We start from the raw sequence: 23,769 nt of genomic DNA on the forward strand, positions 1-23,769 counted from the left end.
ACATGGAAGCAACCTAAGTGTCCATCAACAAATGAATGGATAAAGATGTGGCACATATACAATGGAATATTACTTAGCCATAAAAAGAAACGAAATTGAGTTATTTGTGGTGAGGTGGATGGACCTAGAGTCTGTCATACAGAGTGAAGTAAGTCAGAAAGAGAAAAACAAATACCGTATGCTAACACATATATATATATATAGAATCTAAGAAAAAATAATGTCATGAAGAACCTAGGGGTAAGACGGGAATAAAGACACAGACCTACTAGAGCATGGACTTGAGGATATGGGGAGGGGGAAGGGTAAGCTGTGACAAAGTGAGAGAGTGGCATGGACATATATACACTACCAAACGTAAAATAGATAGCTAGTGGGAAGCAGCCGCATAGCACAGGGAGATCAGCTAGGTGGTTTGTGACCACCTTGAAGGGTGGGATAGGGAGGGTGGGAGGGAGGGAGACGCAAGAGGGAAGAGATATGGGAACATATGTATATGTATAACTGATTCACTTTGTTATAAAGTGGAAACTAACACACCACTGTAAAGCAATTATGCTCCGATAAAGATGTTAAAAAAAAATTCACATGAAAACAAAAACAAAACCTCGAGCAATCATCATCCTTAACAGTGAATAATTAGAATTCCTTTTAAAATCAGTACAGTCATCTCTCTGTATCCATGGGTTTGCATCTGCAAATAGAGGCCCAACTAAGAGATCTGCATATCTGCAGATCTGGGTATCTGTGAGGGGAGGGGGGTGTTGGAACCAATCCCCTGCAGATACCCAGAGATGACTGTAACAAGAAAGTGATCATGATATATATAGATATATATAGATATATATATATACACACATACATACACACACACACATATTTTTTTAAATTAAGCATTGTTCTGGAGTCCTACCAAGCATGATAAGAAAAATAAAAGGTATACAGATTACAATGGAAATCATCAAAAAATCATTACTTGAAAATACCCATAGTCTCCAACCCAGCAATCCCACTCCTAGGTATATACCATAGAGAAACTGTCCCCAGCTGACACAGCAAATATGTACAAGTGATCATAGCAGTATTGTTTATAATGACAGAAAACCATGGAAACAACCTAAATGTTCATCACTAAATAGAATGGATAAATTGTATGATATTTCTACAATAAAGCAATTATACTCCAATAAAGATGTTTAAAAAAAAAAAAGGTACAGATGTTAAAAAAAAAAACTACATAGAGGTGAAAGTGAAAATGACATAATGAATGAATCTGAAGAACCATCTTGAATAAAAAAGAAAACATTATACCACACACATAAAATTGGAAAATATGCAAGGCATTAATTATATCCTAAGAATGTATACGTATGTGGTCAAATATAAACAAATGCATGGAAATGATAAATATGAACTTTTAGACAGTGGTTGCCTTTGGTGGGGAAATAAGAGATGAGTTGGTAATGTTTTATTTCTTAAGCCCAGTGGCAGGTAACTGGTCTTTTATTCTTTTTTGTACTTGCTCTTGGGGAGGTGAGGATTAAAGTTACATGATTTTTGTAAAAAATTCATTTCAAATAAAAGGTTAGATTAGGAGTCTATAGTCCTATTCCATGAGATGGTATCCTTGCAATTTAAAAAAGAGGGTTGCTTGAAAATTAAAAGAAAAAAACCCAAAAGCATGTATTAAATAATACTGGTATATGGACAACACTGTTAGGAATGTGTAGTAGTATTATAACTTGGATACACTGAACCTGTTTGTGCTTGATATAAATTTAATATAAAATAGCTCTTCTCCAAGGCTGTCTTCAAACATTCTGGTCCTAAATTTTAAGTATACTCTGTGGAAACACTAATTTGAAATTTACAGTGTCAGTAGCTACTTACTCTGTATTCCCATGTTACTTTATATATGATGTACTTTTCTGTATTTCATTATAATTCTTTGTTTACATGTCTACTTCTTTAACTAGACTATGGACACCCTGAGAATATGGATGAACCCTAATTATCCTTATACCATCAGCTTAGTGCAGTGATTAACAGAAGTACTCAATAGTTTTAAGTAAATGAATAGTAGAAAAAATGTTTTGCAATGGTACCTGATATACTGGGGAAAAAGCATCACTGATGTTGGGCAAGAGGACTCAATTACACATATAAGCTTATGAATAAGTTTACACTAATACAACGATGTTTATTTCTGTAGTATATTAGGATTCTACATGATTCCATTCAGGAAAAAAAAGGGCTCTGTGGCTAAGAGTGAGAAAACCAATGTCATAGCAGATCCCAGACTTTTTTAAAAATCCTTGGACTGGTATAATTAACAGAAAGAATAGAGCAGCACCAAAAATGTAGGAAGGAGAGTCTCACAATAAAGGACGGCTTTTAAAATTGAAGATATTTGGTTTTGGAAAATACTTTTTACATGGTCTCTTCTTATTTTTCCCATTTTGACTCATAAATGTAGTGTAAAGCACATGATTCCATAGAGGTGGACTACATATCTTAGACTACCACCCCTGCCAAATATATTCATATGTGTCTATGTATCCCAGGCAACCTGTAAAACCAGTGTTTTTCTGATGATGTATCTTTTGTCCTAGGCCAGAAATCAAAACACTCCTCCGTCTAAAACCTTGCCTCTAACTCTCGGGTACCTTCTACAACCAGGGTAGGCGATTCTTAAATTCAGGTGCCTGCTATTCAAATAATCACTTTCTGTATACACTACAATAAGTGAATATCCTCTATTGCTAATGTGGAAAATAATGGCGTTGATTCAACCACTAAATTGAACTATGAACCAGAGTTGATATACTGTGAAATATTTTAGATATTTTAGTTAGCTGTAAATCCTTGGAGTATTTTTCTATTTGGAAAAAATAAAACTGGCAGAATAATCTCCTTCACTGACTAATCATAAATTCAATTTGGCAAAGTGGTTGCTATTAAGACAGTATTTATTTTTCTTTGCCAACTGAAAAGACAATGACTGAAATACTTTATTTTTGATGGATTGAAGGTTTAGAAGGCTGAACAGTAATACATATTAACATGTATAGAATAATGCATAAGGCCCTAAACTAGATCTTGGGTAATCCCAGGCTCCAGCAACTTGTGCTTCAGTGATGATGGCCTCCACCAGTTACCTGACTCTGTGTCTTCACATACAGCTCCTCTGCCCAGTGTACCTTCTTCCTCCCCTCCCTACCATCTTCCTCTTAACCACTATGAGGTTTATTATACACCACCATGCTTGCTTTTTTGCTAACATAAACACTGACTCTGAAAAATTGGTCTCAAAGATCTCCATTAATGGCAGTAGATTTCCCTCCTCCTGCCAAAATCCATGCAAAAGGAAAACACTAACTCACTTAGTCCTTGGGATTGATAAATAAGTAAAATCAATGAATCATCTGAACAATTATTTCAAATTTTCAGAAAGTAGTATTCCCTACCTTCTAACTCTATAAAATTAAAATTTAAAACATTACATCATACAGGTGTACCTCTTTCTTTTTTTTTTTTTTGGCAGAACGCGGGCCTCTCACTGCTGTGGCCTCTCCCGTTGCGGAGCACAAGCTCCGCACGCGCAGGCTCAGCGGCCATGGCTCACGGGCCCAGCCGCTCTGCGGCATGTGGGATCTTCCCGGACCGGGGCATGAACCCGTGTCCCCTGCATCGGCAGGCGGACTCTCAACCACTGTGCCACCAGGGAAGCCCAGGTGTACCTCTTAATAGGAAATATATCTATGAATAGACTTGCCTTCGAGAAAATCTAAGCTAGGTCCTCCCTAAAGTGATTGTGTTGATTCATGGTTTTCCAAACTCTTTTTAAAGCAAAAATCTCAAATGGAATGTCAATATATAGAAAGAGTAGCTCTGCATAACCCTAGGACTTGATCAAATATAACTGAAGTGCACTGTAAGTTCTGGAGGCACTATGGAAACGTGAACACACCAGAGACTTTGGAGCCGAGCTCAGATCCTTTACACTTACAAGCTCTGTAGTTTTCTTAGCTTTAATTGCCTGTTCTATAAAATGAGGACACTACCACCCATCTTCCAGGGTTGTTTTGAGGTTTTGAGATGATATATAAAATCCCCAGCACAAAGTTTGGTACATAGTAGATGTTCAATAAATTGTCATTACCACCTCATGATTTAGATAAGTCACCTATCTTAACTGGGCAATACAGCTAGTCAGGGAATAAAAAAATCCCAATGTGTCTTTAAAACATTCTATGTTGGGCTTCCCTGGTGGTGCAGTGGTTAAGAATCTGCCTGCCAATGCACGGGACACGGGTTTGAGCCCTGGTCTAGGAATATCCCACATGCTGCGGAGCAACTAAGGCAGTGTACCACAACTACTGAGACTGCGCTCTAGAGCCCGCGAGCCACAACTACTGAGCCCACACATCACAGCTACTGAAGCCCACACGCCTAGAGCCCGTGCTCTGCAACGAGAAGCTACTGCAATGAGAAGCCCGCGCACCGTAACAAAGAGTAGCCCCCTCTCTCCACAACTAGGGAAAGCCCACACGCAGCAACGAAGACCCAACACAGCCAAAAATAAATAAATTTAAAAAGGAAAATAAAAACATTCTGTGTGATTTCATTTAATAGCAATCACACTGCTGACAGGCAAAGGGGAGAAATCACCTATGCCTTAATAGATTATTGCTTTAAAATTTAAATAACAATCATTAGGGTTCCACATATTTAATATGCATACAGAAGGAAACCTTGCTCTAAGATTTCAATCTGCTTCCTCAAGAAAAACGGTTATAGTCAGTTTACTAGCAGAAATTCATAGTAGAACTCTTACGTCCTGCCTACCTCTCTGAAGTCGGTGGAGCAACTCCAAGGGAAAGTAAGTTATCCCAACATAGTAGGGCAGAAAGCTATTTGATTCCAAGTGCCAACAGTAGGATTTTACAATCCTTTACATAGAAGTAAAGGTTGAAAACAAAGGAGGTAAGAGGAAGGAATAAGAATGTTCTACTAGCACCTGCCTGCTCCAGACTAAAGCAGTGGTGCCATACCATAGATGGTTATTCATACATTTGATGAGAAAAAGTGGCATTATATACCCAACTTTCCTCTTTTTCAGCTCCCAGCATCTTCATCATCCCTTGTGTATGTCTGGGAGGTAGAGTTTGGGAACACAGAAACTCAGGGAGATCTTCAGAATTGAAAGAAACCTTAGAGATCGCTTGTCAACTTCCCTCATTGTACAGATGTGAAAACTGAAGCCTAGAGATGGGTAATTAACTGTGAATAGAAGAACAAGAAGGAATTCAAAGCCAGCTCAACTCTTATTTCTCTTTTTGCATTTTAACTTTCATAGTGAATTGCTCAGAACTGATCCTCAAATAGCATCAAATGATGAACGATAAGCATTCCTTACATAAAATACTTCTTGTAAGACAACATTCTACTAGCAAGCCAGGACATACATTGTAAGACTACTGTCAGGTGATATTTAAAAAACAAAATTTGAACTATTATTAATATCTTGGTTAAAAAATCACAATACATTTGTCAACACTAGCAAAGCCTCAGAGACTCTGATCTGTAATTCTGCTTTAGGATGTAAAGCCATTCACAATGGAGAGCATTTTTAAGGTAGCTGGCAATTTTTGCCTATAACACAGTCTCATCTGTCTAGGTGACTACAAAAGGAGACAATGATACCAGTCCAGTTCACAACATCCCTTTCTTTACTCTATGTCTACAGTACCTATTATCTACTTCGTTGCTTCTCAACCTTTTTCAGGTTAGAATCCCCTAGAGAAAGAGATGTCAGCGACAAATATTTTCCCCAGGAAAAGGCACATTGCCATACAGCATAAACTAACATGATATTGTAAAGCAAACATACTGTAATAAAAATTTTAAAAAATAAATAAATTTGGCTATTCCATCAAGTTGTTTAAAATGATATTGGATCTAATCCAACATAACTTCAGTGTATCTATCTGCCCAAGGACAGAAGTCACAATTACCATGCTAATTCAATTGTGTTAGCACATTTATTCTTCTTACATACTGTAACAATGAGATTTCTGCATTTCAAATAGGTGACAAATAAATGTTACTCAAGTTTCAGTTCAAGTTATTTATTTATGAAAGACAGGTCTGAGCCCATATGTCATTTTCTTCCTCTATACTCAAAGGAAAAGGTCTGGATTCTAAAAAAAGGACCAAGAGAACTAACCACTGCCAGATGGTATGAATGAAGTCCTCACTTCCTTTGATGGACTTAAGAGTAGTTACAGTTCATTTTTGTTATGTATTAAACTACTGATAATAGTACCATTAATTTTAATTATAGTCAGGCATACACACTTTTCAGTGAAAGAAAATTAGTAACTATCTTATTATTGGAAATCACATAGAGTAGGTTTTTAGGTGAGCAAAAGTAATTTGCATTATTAAAGTAGGAAATAAAAGCAGTTTTAGAGCTATTACCTCAAACCCTTCCAAAAGATCTGGCGAAAAAGATAGCAAATTGTACTTCACTTCTTAATACTTAACATGTTCAAAACTTCGTAATTTAGTAAGCCCTTACATTTCATTTTACCTTCACAAGAGCTTTATAAGGCTGACAGGTCAGTTAGTATGTTTACAGATGAGTAAACATTGCATAACAGAGGCTATATGAGTTGTTCTAACTCACATGTTTCTTAAAAGGCAGAACTGGGATTGGAAATTGATCTTCTGACTCATAATCCAGTGCTCTTTTATGATGGTGCTTTAATAAAAATCATCTAACACAACTACACTTCTATAAATTATATCCTTTAAACTGGGCCTTTTAGTCATCTACTCTGTTCATGAAGTGACCTATTTCTGCACCTCCACAAAGGTTCACATTTTATTCTTGGTTTATCTTGGCCAGTTCAGCACCAAATATGTTACCAATATTCTCAGTACAGTTTACATAATTTAATACTCTCACCAAATGTCTTTCTATATTTCAGACTTACAAATTAATGAATGAAAATAGTTTCAATATGAGCTATCAGAGAATTTCTATGACCCAATTTTGTTATTTTGCCAAGTTTCATTCAATAGCAAGATATCAAAGTACTCTATTTCTGTAATGCCAATTTCTGGAAGAAGGACAGCGACATGAAAATCCTGTGATGGTATTTCACTTGCAAAAAACCACCTCATCCTTCTTCAATTCAGAGCTTCACACAGCTTGGTTCCTAACCTTGAACACATTGCTTAAGTGGTAACACAGGTGCAACTGATGGATTTTTGTGGCTTTAGGAAACTATGAGTTTCCTCACGTGCTAAATCAGATTATTAACAAGCAAGCAATCAACTTAGTTCGGAGGGCTGGTATTAAGAACTCATCACCAGTCACCTCCATCCAGAAAAAGGAAGAAGTTCCACAAAAATTATTTGCCCTCGTTACCCATTCAAAACCTATACCTCTGCCCCAAACCTCTGGCAAACTGTCGCCTGCTTCCACACCACTCTCCTTCGATTTTTCAGAAATGGATAAATTCCCTGAAAGAACAGGTGACAGTAGCCTTCAACAAGGGAGGGTTCGTGTTCAGTAATCTTCTCAAAGCAGCCCCACGTCCCCTGATTCAGGATGCTTGCGGCTACCAGGAAAACAACAACAAACAAAACAAAATAAGCTGCCAAAGCCTACCAATCGGAGTCAGAACCCTCACCCCTCCTCAACTAGACCTAAAAGGTCACCACCAGGCACCTTCCAGGGCCCCAGGCCCTCCTCTCTCCCACCTCTTTAAGCCCTAGCAGCAACTTTTAAGAAAGGAAAGGATACTCTCCATATTCGACATGGTCCCACGACTTTTCTTGGGAGGCGACAGCCAGGGGCAGCGGCAAGGATTTGACTGCAGTGCGTTCGGAGCGCGACTCTAGTCCTGAGCTGCTGCCGGCCTGGCTCCTAGGTCCGCAATCCTACTTCCTGTTTCTGCGCGAAGAAGGCGGGGGTGGGGTGCGCGTGGGGGGATGGAGCCGTCCGCGTCCGAGGGGCGGAGCTGGGGCAAAGCCAAAATGGCTGCTGCTCTGAGAGGCGGATAGGGTGTGTGGCAGTCGCTTCCGTGCGTTGGGGGTTAGAGCGCAAGAGGTTAAGCCCCTCCCCTTCGTGTCCTTAGCTGCACCCAAGCCTAACCAGCGCCTAACGGTTTTCGTCACCCAGCTTACTTTTCTAGTTCTTTCTTTTGTCCTACTCCAAACTCTCTTTAACCTTCTGCCCCACCTCTTCCCTCAGATTTCACACTATCCTTGACCCCTCACTTTTGTTCTCAGAGCTTGTCTTACGGATGAAGGAAAAAGGTATAGGGCTTTTAAAGTACTTTAAAAAAAAGTTATAATCGTATGAAATAAGGGATTAGCGGGGTTGGTAGTTTTGAGTTGTGAGGTTCAATTAAAGTGTTAAAAAGGATATGATCCTAAAGTTTTTGGTTAGATGGGGAGGACGAAAAAAGTTAAGCCTAGGTTTAAGAGGTGAAGTTGCTGTGAAATATATATTCGTAATAAATAGTTTATTATTATTTTATAATAGATGGTGTAAAATATGAAAATTACTACCAAATCTTTAATGGACGGGAGGTTAATAGAAATGCTAAATAGCGGTTAGCATTTATATGTGAGTTATTAATATATCCAAAGGTAATTAATTAGACGCTGAATCTCTAGATTTATGGGAAGGAAGGGAATCTTTGGCGTTGGTGTCGCTGCATTTCAATTCAAAACTCTTAGACATTCCAAGAAAGAGCTCAGAGATACTACTTTGGGGGGAAAAATAGCTAGAATAATTATACCCTTATGGAGGAATTTTATAAGCTTGGCGTTTAAATTTTTCTTATCGTTAATATTTAAATATGTGGGGAAAAGAATGAGTAAATAATTGGCTAAGCCTCTTTTTACCTTTAGGATCATTTCCTGTTGAAAACTAAAATGGTTCAAAAAGCTAGTGTTTCACTCTTTTGTGTTGACTATTGGTAGGCTTCAGACTTATCGAATTATAAAACCCTTAATGCTGGAAAAACCTTTTTGAGTATAGTTCTGGGGAAGAACAATCTGTAAACCACATCCATAGATGAAACTGTATAAAGATTTTTATTTATATCTCTCCATATGTATATATTTGGGATGCAAGATTTACTTTTATGGAGACAGACAAAAGTTGACAGATTTCATTATTGTTTCATCACTTTCCATACTAGGTAAACAACTAACTGTATTTCACAGTTTGAGAATTCTTTTTTTGGTAAAAAGTTAAAAAAAAAAGTGTTTTAAAAAGTTCGTCCCTAGGTTTTTAATATGTGTTAACACAGCTCTTTCAATAAATCCACATGTTGACAGAACAATCCACTAAAGCTTAAGCATTTCCAAGTTTTATGTATTTTAGTTATATTCTTTTTTAAAAGAATAAGCCTTTTTTAAAAAGTGTTTTTAAAGTATTTTTGCAAATTGTAGAACTTCTTAGGTTGGGATCAGGTTTTTAGTAAAGTTAAAATCTGAAGAGATTTGTCCAGTTAGGAATTTGTTATTGCTGTCCATCTAAAGTAAAAAAAAAAAAAAATACATAGCCTATATCTTTGATTTACTAACCACTTAGAAGATTAAGAAGTTGTTTTTATTTTTATGAGTTCTAAACTAATTTTTACTCCAAAAATTGCCCTCATATTATTCCTTGGACATCTTATTTCTTAAAGTTAGATTTAATAATTCTTTTGATCTTAGGCACAGTAATAGAACTATTGAATGTATATGCATATTCAGTTGTAACTGCTGCTGTTGAAAGGAAAGAATTGAAATCTGTTAAAATCATAAACTTGTTTTATGACAGAGCAAATATATTACAGAGAAAGGAAATACATCAAATTTTAATTGTTTTATTAAACATTGAATGCTTATAAAACAATATTTGTAAAACATGAGTACAGAATAAACAAAAGCAATACAACAACCTCCTGTGACTTATCACCCATTATGAGAAAAGAAAATTACCATTCCCTATAAATTCCCTTATGTACTCCTTTCCTAATCACATTCCTTTCCTTCCCTCTTTCGAGGCAACTACTGTCTCAAATTTATATATATTTTCTCTGTTTTTTTAATAGTTTTACCAATAGTATTTGCATCCCTAAACAATATGTTCTTTAGTGTTGCATGTTTTTGAACTTTGTGTAAATGAAATCATAACTTTTTCTTTCTTCTTTGACTTGCTTTTGTAACTCATCATAATGTTCCTTATTTGTGTTGCTACATGTAACCATAGTTCATTCATTTTCACTGAAATAGAGTATTCTACTGTATGAATATATCATAATTTATTCATCTATTCTCCTGATGGTGGTTATTTGGGTTGTTTCCACATTAATATAGCCTCTAAGAATATATTGGTGTTATATTAACACATACTCTGATTAAACACTAAGATCAATAACTTATTTTAGTCTCCTAAACATGTTAGTATGAAATATGGAAATGTTTAGTTTATCATAGTGATGAGTAAGGTTAGTGTTTTTAAAGCCAGATGTAGTCTTTAAAATATAATTTTACTCTCTCACCCTAGGCACAATTATTCATTCATTGTTCATTGCATTTAGTCATATTTCCTGTTGTTTTGGGTTATCTTAGATATTGGCTTTGTTTCTTCCACTCTACCAGATTTAGTAATACCACCTACCCTGTCTAACCTAGATAGGCAACTACCTTTTTCTTCTTTCACTCTTAGAACAGGGCTATAGTGATAAAGATGATAGGTATAGGACCTCCCAAACTGTTCTTTTGGGACTTAGTTAACTCTAAATAAGAAGGTTTAACTGAAACAAAATAAGTCACATATTGATAAACTCAGATATGGTAAAATTCACCTATTGAAACTTAGGTGTGTTTTAAGAGATCTTGAATTTTTACTGGGATAATTGAGATGTAAAGAACCAATATAGTGTCTTAACTCAGCAGCTATTGAATGTGTTAAACTTCAGCATGAATGAAGCTACTGTGGTAATTATAATTCTCCCAGGAAATTGAGTTATTTTCATGATTCTTCATTCTTAGTTCTCTAAATATTTTGCAATCCATTGTATTACAAAGAACAAGCTTTCCTTTTTAAAGTTAAAAACATTTATAAAACAATTGCAGTTGAAATCTAAATTACTTAATTTTTAAAATTTAATTTAGGTTGTTTTGTGACAACTCAACAACGTTTTTGTTATATTTTAGCAAACAATTTCAAGATGATTAGAAAATTAAATGGTACATGACAGTTAAACTTTCCTTGAAGTAGAAAGAAAGGAATACATCAGAAAAGAGAATGGTGCATTATATAGTACCTCTCAAACTTTAGTGTTCTTGTTAAAAATACAGATGGTTGGGCCTCACCTCTATAGATTCTGATAGAATAAGTTTGTAGCAGGGCTCAGAAGTCTATATTTTGCGTCTGTTTGTGTACTGGAAATGAAAATTCTAATATAGAGAAATATAAATCTTATTATTCTGCCTAAAATAACTCAATTTGGATGGAACTTCATGGTTTACAAAGTGCTTCTTATACATCATTTCGTTTGATACTTAAAGTAACCTGAGGCAAACTGTCAGGCATTATTATCCTTTTTACCAATTAAAAAAAAAAAGAAAAACAAAGCTCAGAGAGATTATATGATTTGCCTAAGCAATTGTTTGTTTGTTTTTTCCTGTACGCGGGCCTCTCACCGCTGCGGCCTTTCCCGCCGCGGAACACAGGTTCCGGACGCGCAGGCTCCGGACACGTAGGCTCAGCCGCTCCGTGGCACGCGGGATTTCCCCGAACCGGGGCACGAACCCGCGTCTCCCGCATCGGCAGGCGGACCCCCAACCACTGCGCCACTAGGGAAGCTCCCTCCTGAGCAAGTTTTGAGCAAATGGAGTCTGTATTCAATTCAGGACCCTTTGATTCCTAATCCAGTACTTTTGAATGTACGTAGCAGATTGGCAAGGAAGAATCATGAATAAGACCACTTCTCCTTGCTTTCTATAGCTCAAGTACCCATTTAGCATAAGAGTAAAATGAAGAATTATTCCAGCTGGCTGGCAGTCTTTATAATTTCTATAAGCAGAGTATTCAGTTTCTTGGAAATCCTAGCAAGGTATAAACGAGGGTCTTTCCTGTTCATAATGAAAAACTATTTTCCTAGGCAGACAAAGAACACCTTGCTGGTTTCATTGTTCTCCTGTGTTTTATTTGATTTTCAAAATTTCATGGTCTAGCACTCTTTAAGTGGCAGGTGAAAGAGATTAGAGCTATAGACGAGGTAAAGCTCTTTTAGCTGAGGCAAATAGAAGACGAGGTGGGAATAGAAGTTTAAAGACAAGAGGAATTGGTTTGAGTGGCTGCCATAGGTGACCTGAAAAATTATCCAGTTTATAATTAGGAAGTGAGAGATGAGCAAAAGGAGACAAGATGAGAATCTGAATGTAAGGTTCAAGTGAACAGAAAAATAATGAAAAAATAGTCTTGGGTAATTAGGAAAAATCCCTCCACATATTTACCATTTCTATATGTGATAATTTCTATTATTTCATTGTTATTTTAATAAGAAATGGTAATATTTGGTGATTGCAATGTATAGTTATCAGAAAGAACATTTCTATAGAAACTTTTATTGTAACAGAGCACTCAACACTAAAATTTCTCTTTGCCAGGAAATCTTTTTAAACTTGAATAATCAGTGAGTTGATTCTTAAAGGGTGATATTGTAAGAAAGAACAAAGCATTTGCTGTTATTAGAGATCTTTCCACTTAAGATGATTCCAAAATAGTTTTGAGAGTTGAATGATTCAGAAATTCTTTAATATAGGTGTAACTGTTCACAGAGAAATTAACTTTTTATTTTTCTTTTTTAATTGAAGTATAGTTGATTTATATTAGTTTCAGAAATACAACATAAGTGATTCAACATTTTATATATTATACTCCATTAATGTTACTATAAAATATTGGCTATATTCCCTGTTCTATACATTACACCCTTGTAGCTTATTTATTTCATGCATAGTAGTTTGTACCTCTTAATCCCCTTCCTCCATCCCTCTACCCAGTTTAACCACTACTTTGTTCTGTGTATCTGTGAGTCTTTTTATGTTTTGAAGATTCCACTGCATATATATATATATATCTATATATATATCTTCTTCATCCATTTGTTGATGGACACTTAGGTTGCTTCCATATCATGGCTATTGTAAATAATGCTGCTGTGAACATTGGTGTACATATACCTTTTTGAATTACTGTTTTCCTTTTCTTCAAATATTTACTCTGGAGTGGAATTGCTGGATCATATGGTAGTTCTATTTTTAGTTGTTTGAGGAGCGTCCATACTGTTTTCCATAGTGGCTATAAGCAATTTACATTCCCATCAACAGTGTATTAATGTTGTCTTTTCTCCACATCCTCTCAAACGTTTGTTATTTGTTATCTTTTTGATGACAGTCATTCTGACAGGTGTGAGGTGATATTTCATTGTTTTTTTTGATTTGCATTTCCCTGATGATTAGAGTTGTTGAATATCTTTTCTTGTGCCTATTGGACATCTGTATGAGTTTTTTGGGAAAAATGTCTATTTAGCTCTTCTGCCTATTTTTAATTATTTTTTGATGTTGAGTTGTATGAGCTGTTTATATATTTTGGATATAAATCCTTTATCAGACATATCAATTGCAAATATTTTCTCCCATTCAGTAAGCTGTCATTTCATTTTCTTAATGGTTTCCTTTGCTGTGCAATAGACTTTAAGTTTAATTAGGTCCCATTTGTTTATTTTTGCTTTTGTGTCCCTTTCCTTAGGTGACAGATCCAAAAAAATATTCCCAAGAATTATGTCAAAGAGTGTACTGCCTATGTTTTCTTCTAGGAATTTTATGGTTTCTGGTCTTACGTTTAGGTCTTAAATCCATTTTGAGTTTACTTTTATATGGTTTGAGAAAATTTTCTAATTTCATTGTTTTACATATAGCTGTCCACTTCTCCCAGCACCACTTATTGAAGAGACTGTCTTTTCTCCATTGTATATTCTTGCCTCCTTTGTTGTAAATAATTGACCAAAAGTGCCTGGGTTTATTTCTGGGCTGTCTGTTTTGTTCCATTGATCTATGTGTTTGCTTTCATGCCAGTACCATGCTGTTTTGACTACTGTAGATTTGTTGTATAGAATGAATTCAGGGGCGTAATACTTCCAGTTTTGTGCTTTTTTCTCAAGATTGCTTTGGCTATTCAGGGTCCTTTGTGGTTCTATATGAATTTTAGGATTATCTGTTCTAATTCTGTGAAAAAATGTCATGGGTATTTTGAAAGGACTTGCCTTAAATCTGTAAATTACTTTGGGTAGTATGGACCTTTTAATAATAATAATTCTTCCAGTCCATGAACACAGGATATCTTTCCATTTCTTTGTATCATCTTCAAGTTCCTTCAATGTCTTATAGTGTTTAGAGTGTAGGTCTTTCACCTCCTTGGTTAAGTTTATTCCTAGGTTTTTTTTTTCTTTTTGATGCAATTTTAAATGGGATTGTTTTCTTGCTTCCTCTTTCTGATAGTTCATTATTAGTGTATACAAAAGCAACAGATTTCTGTATAATAATCTTGTATCCTGCAACTTTACTGAATTCACTTATTAGTTCTAGTAGTTTCTTGGTGGAGATTTTAGGGTTTTCTATATATAGTATTATGTCATCTGCAAATAGTGACAGTTTTACTTATTCCCTTCCATTTTGGATGCCTTTCATTTCTTTTTCTTTTCTGATTGCTATGACTAGGACTTCCAGTACTATGTTAACTAGAAGGGGAGAGAGTGGGCATCCTTGTCTTGTTCCTGATTTTAGAAGAAAAGCTTAGAAACTCATTTTTAATAAAGCTTTTCCTTATCTCTATTATTTTACCATCCAGGAGCTGTTTGAAAAAAACTCTTAAAAGAAGAGAAAGCAAAAATAAGAGACTTTTATCAGAAGAGCAGGTGAATGCAAGGTAAAAAGCAAACAAACAAAATACTAGCTCTCTTAAAAGACTATCCTCTACTCCTGTACCCCATTTTACTGGCCACAGAACCTATACACTTAGCTCCAGATACTACTTTTATTTAGTATTACTTTCTTACTACTTTTCATCCCAGATCAATTTTGGAATCTCAAGTCAAAATTCTGTCAAAGTCCTTCCCCTGGTTTTAGAAATTTATCTAGTGATTGTTTAAAACAGAGTTAGCATGCTTTGTACATTTTTCAAGTCCTCTATATTTTAGTACTTATATTCTTTGATTTTTGAATTTTATTTTCTTCAAAATCAGCTATAGTGTGGTCCACTGTTCTTACCTCTAGATCAAGGTTTCTCAACCAGCACTATAAACATTTTGGTCTGGTCAATTATTTGGTTTTAGGGGCTGTCCTACATGTTGTAGGATGTTTAGTAGTATCCCTGGCCTCTACCCCTTAGATGCCAGTAAGCCCCTGCCCCTCAACCTGTGACAACCAAAAATGTCTCCAGAGATTGCCAAATATCCTCTAGAGGATAAAAATCACCTCCAGTTAAGAACCACTGCTCTAGCTCTAGAATGATCTAGTACTGCCTTTATATTAAACTGATAGACACACAATGACAGCAACAAAAACATCTTTACGCTTACTCTTTTTCAGGAATAACCATAGCAAGATCAAAGCAACATAACATCTCTAAGTTTCAAACCATTTTACTATAATTAGTAAAATTTATACCCAGGAAAGGATTTTTAAATCATTGCAAAATTTTTCACTTTGGAGGCAGCGGAAAGAGCAAGGCATTTGGAATCATTCAGAGCTGGGTTTGACTTTCTGGATCTTATACTGAATAGCTGCTTATCTTGGACAAGTTATTTAACCTCTTTATGTGTCAATTTCCTCAGTTGCAAAAACAGGGATAATAGTATTTATTTCCTAGGTTTATTGTGAGATTATCTTGAATGTTGGAATAGTTAGAATAGAGGCTCTCAGACAGTTAGACATAGTAACTAAGTAATGTCCTCTCTAGCCAAAAAACAAACAAAAACCAGAAAACAAAAACAAAACAAAACAACCCCCCCCCCACAAAGAGTAAACATCATCAAGGAAAGTATCTGAAACAAAAGAGAAAACCATACTGACTGATTTAAAAGCATGCCTTTGGTGCTTGGAAAAATTTAGGCATTTATGTTAACCATTCCTTGAGAAAGAATTAATGTCAAGAGAAGGGCTAGAGAAAGACAGTTACAAGTGCCAGAGGGGCTTTGATCAGAATATACTTTTTAATATTCTTCTGTATAGAAACAATGGGTAAATGTTGATTGAGTCAGTGTGTACAATCATAGAGTGTATGGGTAGAGTAAATATGAATTTGCTTCTAGAATCTTGAGCAACTAAGAAGAGGTGATCTTTCTATGACTCATCCAACTCAATGTTAGAAGGAAGTAGTCATTGTTTTTTATTTTTAATAAGTTAAATAACAGTAAACATGCTTCTAATATTAAATGATTCTTTTTATAGTTTTAGAAATTTTATTTTTATGAGAAATTTTTTAATTAAAAAATATAAAGAATAATATAGTAAACACCTGTGTTTCCACCTCCTCCAAGAATGTACAGAAGTCAAGATTTTGTCACAATTCTTTCAAGTCCTTTTTAAAATAAAATAAACAATATAGATGAAGTTGAATTCTCCCTTTACCACACTTACTAATCTTATACTTTATACTCCCTCTTGAAGACAACTATTTTATGAGGTATTGTGTATCCTTTTACATGCATAAATATACATTCATGTATAATATACAATATTTTGTATATGTTTTTAAAATTTACATAAATATTACATATAGTATATGTCCAGGTTCCATACTTTTTTTTTTTTTGCGGTACACGGGCCTCTCACTGTTGTGGCCTCTCCCGTTGCGGAGCACAGGCTCCGCACGCGCAGGCCCAGCGGCCATGGCTCATGGGCCTAGCTGCTCCACAGCATGTGGGATCTTCCTGGACCGGGGCACGAACCCGTGACCCCTGCATCAGCAGGCGGACTCTCAACCACTGCAACACCAGGGAAGCCCCCAGGTTCCATACTTTTTACTCAGCATTGTTTTTGAGATCTATCTGTGTTGATGTATCTACATTTATATATATAATAACCCATCATATTAATATGCCACATTTTATTTATCTATTCCCCTCTTGATGGACATTAATAGACTGCTTTCATTTTTCTTTCAATTATAGGCAATGCTGCTGTGACTCACTGTGTCTCACTGTACACATTTGCAAGAGTTCTCTAAGGTATATACTGGAAGTGGAATTACTGGGACATAGGATAGAAATAGCTATTTTAAAATAAAAGAAGTACTATTTTATATGTTAAAAGGTTTTATGTACTGAGAAATGAAGATTCAAAAAGGAGTTAAATTTGCATGCATTTTGTGGAAGAGCTGGCTTTTATTTGGGAACTGGTGCCTTAGAAGCCAGACATGCCTGCTTATTTTAAGAACCATTCAATGAAATAGATTGCCTCCTGTGTGCTCAGCACTGCACAGCTGACATTATCAGTAGCAGAATACTGAGCTGGATGGACTCTGAGTCTGATCCAGAATGGCTTTTATTATGCTCTTATTCAGTCAGAAGGAAAGACTATCTATAGGACAAGATGAATGTATCAGGCAAAAGTCTACAAAGGATAAATATATCAGGTTAAGTGCCTATTTGATTTGCATAGCTCTGGTCTAGAAGGTTTGTCATATACTTCCATCCTCTCTGAACCTCACGGTTTTAAAGACAATTGTTAGTCAGTTATAGCTGAGATATACTAAAACTTAACACTTCCATGTATATAGTACTTTCCTAAGATGGGTATTGGGTAAGGCATGTGAACATATAGAGGGAAATATACTTATGTATCACTTCATCCATGATAAAACTAGAATAAAAGAGGCAACCAGTTAAAAGACAAATTCTGATAAGAATGTAAAGAAAAATAAGAATTTATTTTTAAGTCGGGTCCTAAGCTGAAGCTTAATCAGAACTAGGCAATTATCCAGACAGAAAAAGTAATAACCTTCTATTTCTGTTTTTCAGATTTAATTCTTTGTCAAAAAGAAATCATCCAATATTTCACATCTATCTAACTGAAGTTCACTATTTGGAGGTAAGTGATAAAGTTTAAAGAGACACAAATTTATAAATTAGAGGAAAAAAGAGGGGTTATATAACTTGATAAAAACCATTTATCAGTTTGATGTGAATTATGCCTTTCATTCTTTATTTCAGCCTTCAGATAACCCATCATTTAAGGTGCACTTATGAACAGGGTAGAAAGGATCATCTTGAAAATTCCCTTTGATAATTATATTAATAAATAAAGTATGATTTGCATAAATAGTTGTTCAGCTTTGGATAAAAGAAAAAAGATTATAGATATACATTTGACAAGCCTATGCTCCAATATATTATTCTTCTACATTTCTTTTGTTTGAAGTTGTATTACTCTATTAGTGTTCCTCTCTCCTTTGTTATTAACCTTTCTCTAATTTTGTTTTTTTGGTTTTTTTTTACTAATTTTTTTAAAAATTAGTAATTTTACTAATTTTTAAAAAAAATTACTAATTTTTTTTACTTTTTTTTTACTAATTCTCATATTCATCCTCAGTACAACTCTTTTGGTTAATTTAAAAATTATGCTTGACCAAGGAATCTCAAGCTCATCCTAGATTTCTATACTTTAGATCCAAAGAGGTCTACTGGAATTCATAGGATGCATTGCAGTTAAGATGAAGATTTAGTTAATAGTCTTATGCCAGGTGCATGAGTGTATATGTGTCCTAGAAGCCCAGCAACTTCTAAAAAGATGCCCCTTAAAAATTTGGTATCATATATTCAGAATGATACAATCACTGTAGTAATTACACTGGTAAACAACTTTGGTTACTTACATAAATTGTTATTATCTTCTTTTATGTATGCCTTACCTCATCTATTAATTTATAATCTTCTTTAGGACCAGGTTATTTTATTCCTTATATGATTTTGACCCCTGGAACCAACTGATTTACTTGCATATATTTGAAACTTGGTACACTTTTAATGTTGATGAAGTTTTATTATTACTTTTAAAAATAGAATTATTCGTTTCATTCAGAGAGCTGTCTTCATATCCAGTTACATTTTCTTTCTTTCTTTCTTTCTTTCTTATTATTTTTTAGACAGCAGGTTCTTATTAGTCATCAATTTTATACATATCAGTGTATACATGTCAGTCCCAATCACCCAATTCAGCACACCACCATCCCCACCCCACCCCCTGCGGTTTTCCCCGCTTGGTGTCCATAAGTTTGTTCTCTATATCTGTGTCTCAACTTCTGCCCTGCAAACCGGATCATCTATACCATTTTTCTAGGTTCCACATACATGCGTTAATATATGATATTTGTTTTTCTCTTTCTGACTTACTTCACTCTGTATGACAGTCTCTAGATCCATCCATATCTCAAAAAATGACTCAATTTAATTCCTCCTTATGACTGAGTAATATTACATTGAATATATGTACCACAACTTCTTTATCCGTTTGTCTGTTGATGGGCATTTAGGTTGTTTCCATGACGTGGCTATTGTAAATAGTGCTGCAATGAACAGTGGGGGGGCATGTATCATTTTGAATTATGGTTTTCTCTGGGTATATGCCCAGTAGTGGGGTTGCTGGGTCATATGGTAATTATATTTTTAGTTTTTTAAGGAACCTCCATACTGTTCTCCATAGTGGCTGAACCAATTCACATTCCCACCAACAGTGCAAGAGGGTTCCCTTTTCTCCACACCCTCTCCAGCATTTGTTGTTTGTAGATTTTCTGATGATGCCCATTCTAACTGGTGTGAGGTGATACCTCATTGTAGTTTTGACTTGCATTTCTCTAATAATTAGTGATATTGAGCAGCTTTTCATGTGCTTCTTGGCCATCTGTATATCTTTTTTGGAGAAATGTCTATTTAGGGCTTCTGCCCGTTTTTGGACTGGGTTGTTTGTTTCTTTAATATTGAGCTGCATGAGCTCTTTATATATTTTGGAGATTAATACTTTGTTGATTTTTTTGCAAATATTCCTCCCACTCTGATGGTTGTCTTTTCGTCTTGTTTATGGTTTCCTTTGCTATGCAAAAGCTTTTAAGTTTCATTATGTCCCATTTGTTTATTTTTGTTTTTATTTCCAGTACACTAGGAGGTGGATCAAAAAAGATCTTGCTGTGATTTATGTCAAAGAGTGTTCTTCCTATGTTTTCCTCTAAGAGTTTTATAGTGTCTGGTCTTACATTTAGGACTCAAATCCATTTTGAGTTTATTTTTGTGTATGGTGTTAGGGAGTGTTCTAATTTCATTCTTTTACATGTAGCTGTCCAGTTTTCCCAGCACCACTTATTGAAGAGACTTTCTTTTCTCCATTGTATATCTTTGCCTCCTTTAGCATACATTAGTTGACCATAGGTGCGTGGGTTTATCTCTGGGCTTTCTACCTTGTTCCATTGATCTATGTTTCTGTTTTTGTGCCAGTACCATATTGGCATGATTACTGTAGCTTTGTGTAGTCTGAAGTCAGGGAGTCTGATTCCTCCAGCTCAGTTTATTTCCCTCAAGACTGCTTTGGCTATTCGGCGTCTTTTGTGTCTCCATACAAATTTTAAGATTATTTTTCCTAGTTCCGTAAAAAATGTGATTGGTAATTTGATAGGAATTGCATTGAATCTGTACATTGCTTGGGTAGTATAGTCATTTTCACAGTATTGATTATTCCAATCCAAGAACATGGTATATCTCTCTATCTCTTGGTATCATCTTTAATTTCTTTCATCAGTGTCTTATAGTTTTCTGCATACAGGTCTTTTGTCTCCCTAGCTAGGTTTATTCCTAGGTATTTTATTCATTTTGCTGCAATGGTAAATGGGAGTGTTTCCTTAATTTCTCTTTCAGATTTTTCATCATTAGTGTATAGGAATGCAAGAGATTTCTGTGTATTAATTTTGTATCCTGCAACTTTACCAAATACATTGATTAGCTCTAGTAGTTTTCTGGTGGCATTTTTAGGATTCTCTACGTATAGTATCATGTCATCTGCAAACAGTAACAGTTTTACTTCTTTTCCAATTTGTATTCTTTTTATTTCCTTTTCTTCTCTGATTGGCATGGCTAGGACTTCCAAGGCTATCTTGAATAATAGTGGTGAGAGTGGACATCCTTGTCTTGTTCCTGATCTTAGAGGAAATGCTTTCAGTTTTTCACCATTGAGAATGATGTTTGCTGTGGGTTTGTCGTATATGGCCTTTATTATGTTGAGGTAGGTTCCCTCTATGCCCACTTTCTGGAGAGTTTTTATCATAAATGGGTGTTGAATTTTGTCAAAAGCTTTTCCTGCATCTATTGAGATGGTCATATGGTTTTTATTCTTCAATTTTTTTAATATGGTGTATCAAATTGATTAATTTGCATATATTAAAGAATCCTTGCATCCCTGGGATAAATCCCACTTGATCATGGTGTATGATCCTTTTAATGTGTTGTTGGATTCAGTTTTTGCTAGTATTTTGTTGAGGATTTTTGCATCTATATTCATCAATGTTATTGGTCTGTAATTTCCTTTTTTTGTAGTATCGTTGTCTTGTTTTGGTATCAGGGTGATGGTGGCCTCATAGAATGAGTTTAGGAGTGTTCTTTGCTCTGCAATTTTTTGGAAGAGTTTGAGAAGGATGGGTGTTAGCTCTTCTCTAAATGTTTGATAGAATTCACCTGTGAAGCCTTCTGGTCCTGGACTTTTGTTTGTTGAAAGATTTTTAATCACAGTTTCAATTTCATTACTTGTGATTGGTCTGTTCATATTTTTTATTTCTTCCTGGTTCAGCCTTAGAAGGTTATATCTTTCTAAGAATTTGTCCATTTCTTCCAGGCTGTCCATTTTATTGGCATAGAGTTGCTTGCAGTAGTCTCTTAGGATGCTTTGTATTTCTGCAGTGTCTGTTGTAACTTCTCCTTTTTCATTTCTAATTTTATTGATTTGAGTCCTCTCTGTCTTTTTCTTGATGAGTCTGGCTAATGGTTTATCAATTTTGTTTATCTTCTCAAAGAACCAGCTTTTAGTTTTACTGATCTTTGCTATTGTTTCCTTTGTTTCTGTTTCATTTATTCCTGCTCTTATCTTTATGATTTCTTTCCTTCTGCTAAATTTGGGTTTTGTTTGTTCTTCTTTCTCTAGTTCATTTAGCTGTAAGGTTAGATTTTTTACTTGAGATATTTCTTGTTTCTTGAGGTAGGCTTGTATAGCTATAAACTTCCCTCTTAGAACTGCTTTTGCTGCATCCCATAGGATTTGGATCGTCGTGTTTTCATTGTCATTTGTCTCTAGGTATTTTTTGATTTCCTCTTTGATTTCCTCAGTGATCTCTTGGTTGTTTAGTAACGTATTGGTTAGCCTCCACGTGTTTGTATTTTTTACGTTTTTTTCCCTGTAATTCATTTCTAATCTCATAGCGTTGTGGTCAGAAAAGATGCTTGATATGATTTCAATTTTCTTAAATTTACTGAGGCTTGATTTGTGGCCAAAGATGTGATCTATCCTGGAGAAAGTTCCATGTGCATTTGAGAAGAAAATGTAATCTGCTGTTCCTGGATGGAATGTCCTATAAATGTCAATTAAATCTATCTGGTCTATTGTGTCATTTAAAGCTTCTGTTCCTTATTTATTTTCATTTTGGATGATCTGTCCATTGGTGTAAGTGAGGTGCTAAAGTCCCCCACTATTATTGTGTTACTGTTGATTTCCTCTTTTAGAGCTGTTAGCAGTTGCCTCATGTATTGAGGTGTTCCTATGTTGGGTGCATATATATTTATAATTGTTATATCTTCTTCTTGGATTGATCCCTTGATCATTATGTAGTGTCCTTCCTTGTCTCTTGTAACATTCTTTATTTTAAAGTCTATTTCATCTGATACGAGTATAGCTACTCCAGCTGTCTTTTGATTTCCATTTGCATAGAATATCTTTTTCCATCCCCTCACTTTCAGTCTGTATGTGTCCCTAAGTTTGAAGTGGGTCTCTTGTAGACAGCATATATATGGGCCTTGTTTTTGTATCCATTCAGCAAGCCTGTGTCTTTTGGTTGGAGCATTTAATCCATTCACGTTTAAGGTAATTATCGATATGTATGTTCCTATGACCATTTTCTTAATTTTTTGGGTTAGTTTTTGTAGGTCCTTTTCTTCTCTTGTGTTTCCCACTTAGAGAAGTTCCTTTAGCATTTGTTGTAGAGCTGGTTTGGTGGTGCTGAGTTCTCTTACCTTTTGCTTGTCTGTAAAGCTTTTGATTTCTCTATCGAATCTGAATGAGATCCTTGCTGTGTAGAGTAATTTTGGTTGTAGGTTCTTCCCTTTCATCACTTTAAGTATATCATGCCACTCCCTTCTGGCTTGTAGAGTTTCTGCTGAAAAATCAGCTGTTAACCTTATGGGAGTTCCCTTGTATATTATTTGTCATTTTTCCCTTGTTGCTTTCAGTAATTTTTCTTTGTCTTTCATTTTTGCCACTGTGATTACTCTGTGTCTCGGCGTGTTTCTCCTTAGGTTTATCCTGTATGGGACTCGCTGCACTTCCGGGACTTGGATGGCTATTTCCTTTCCCATGTTAGGGAAGTTTTCGACTATAATCTCTTCAAATATTTCCTCTGGTCCTTTCTCTCTCGCTTCTCCTTCTGGGACCCCTATA

The 23,769-nt window shown here is 35.4% G+C and overlaps 1 protein-coding gene across 1 annotated transcript in view; it reads right to left on the bottom strand.

Moving 5' to 3' along the window:
- The window catches only part of LOC309839687 (charged multivesicular body protein 1B2-like), a 38,388-nt gene extending 30,431 nt beyond the window's left edge, over positions 1-7,957 (bottom strand). Inside the window, exon 1 of the mRNA XM_082681562.1 lies at positions 7,817-7,957. The gene's annotated coding sequence lies outside the window, so the exon portion shown is untranslated. The remainder of the gene's footprint in view (positions 1-7,816) is intronic.
- Between the last annotated feature and the right edge of the window lie 15,812 nt (positions 7,958-23,769).

The sequence above is a fragment of the Grampus griseus genome (genome assembly GCF_964374135.1).
Source record: "Grampus griseus genome assembly, chromosome: X".
Lineage (NCBI taxonomy): Eukaryota > Metazoa > Chordata > Mammalia > Artiodactyla > Delphinidae > Grampus > Grampus griseus.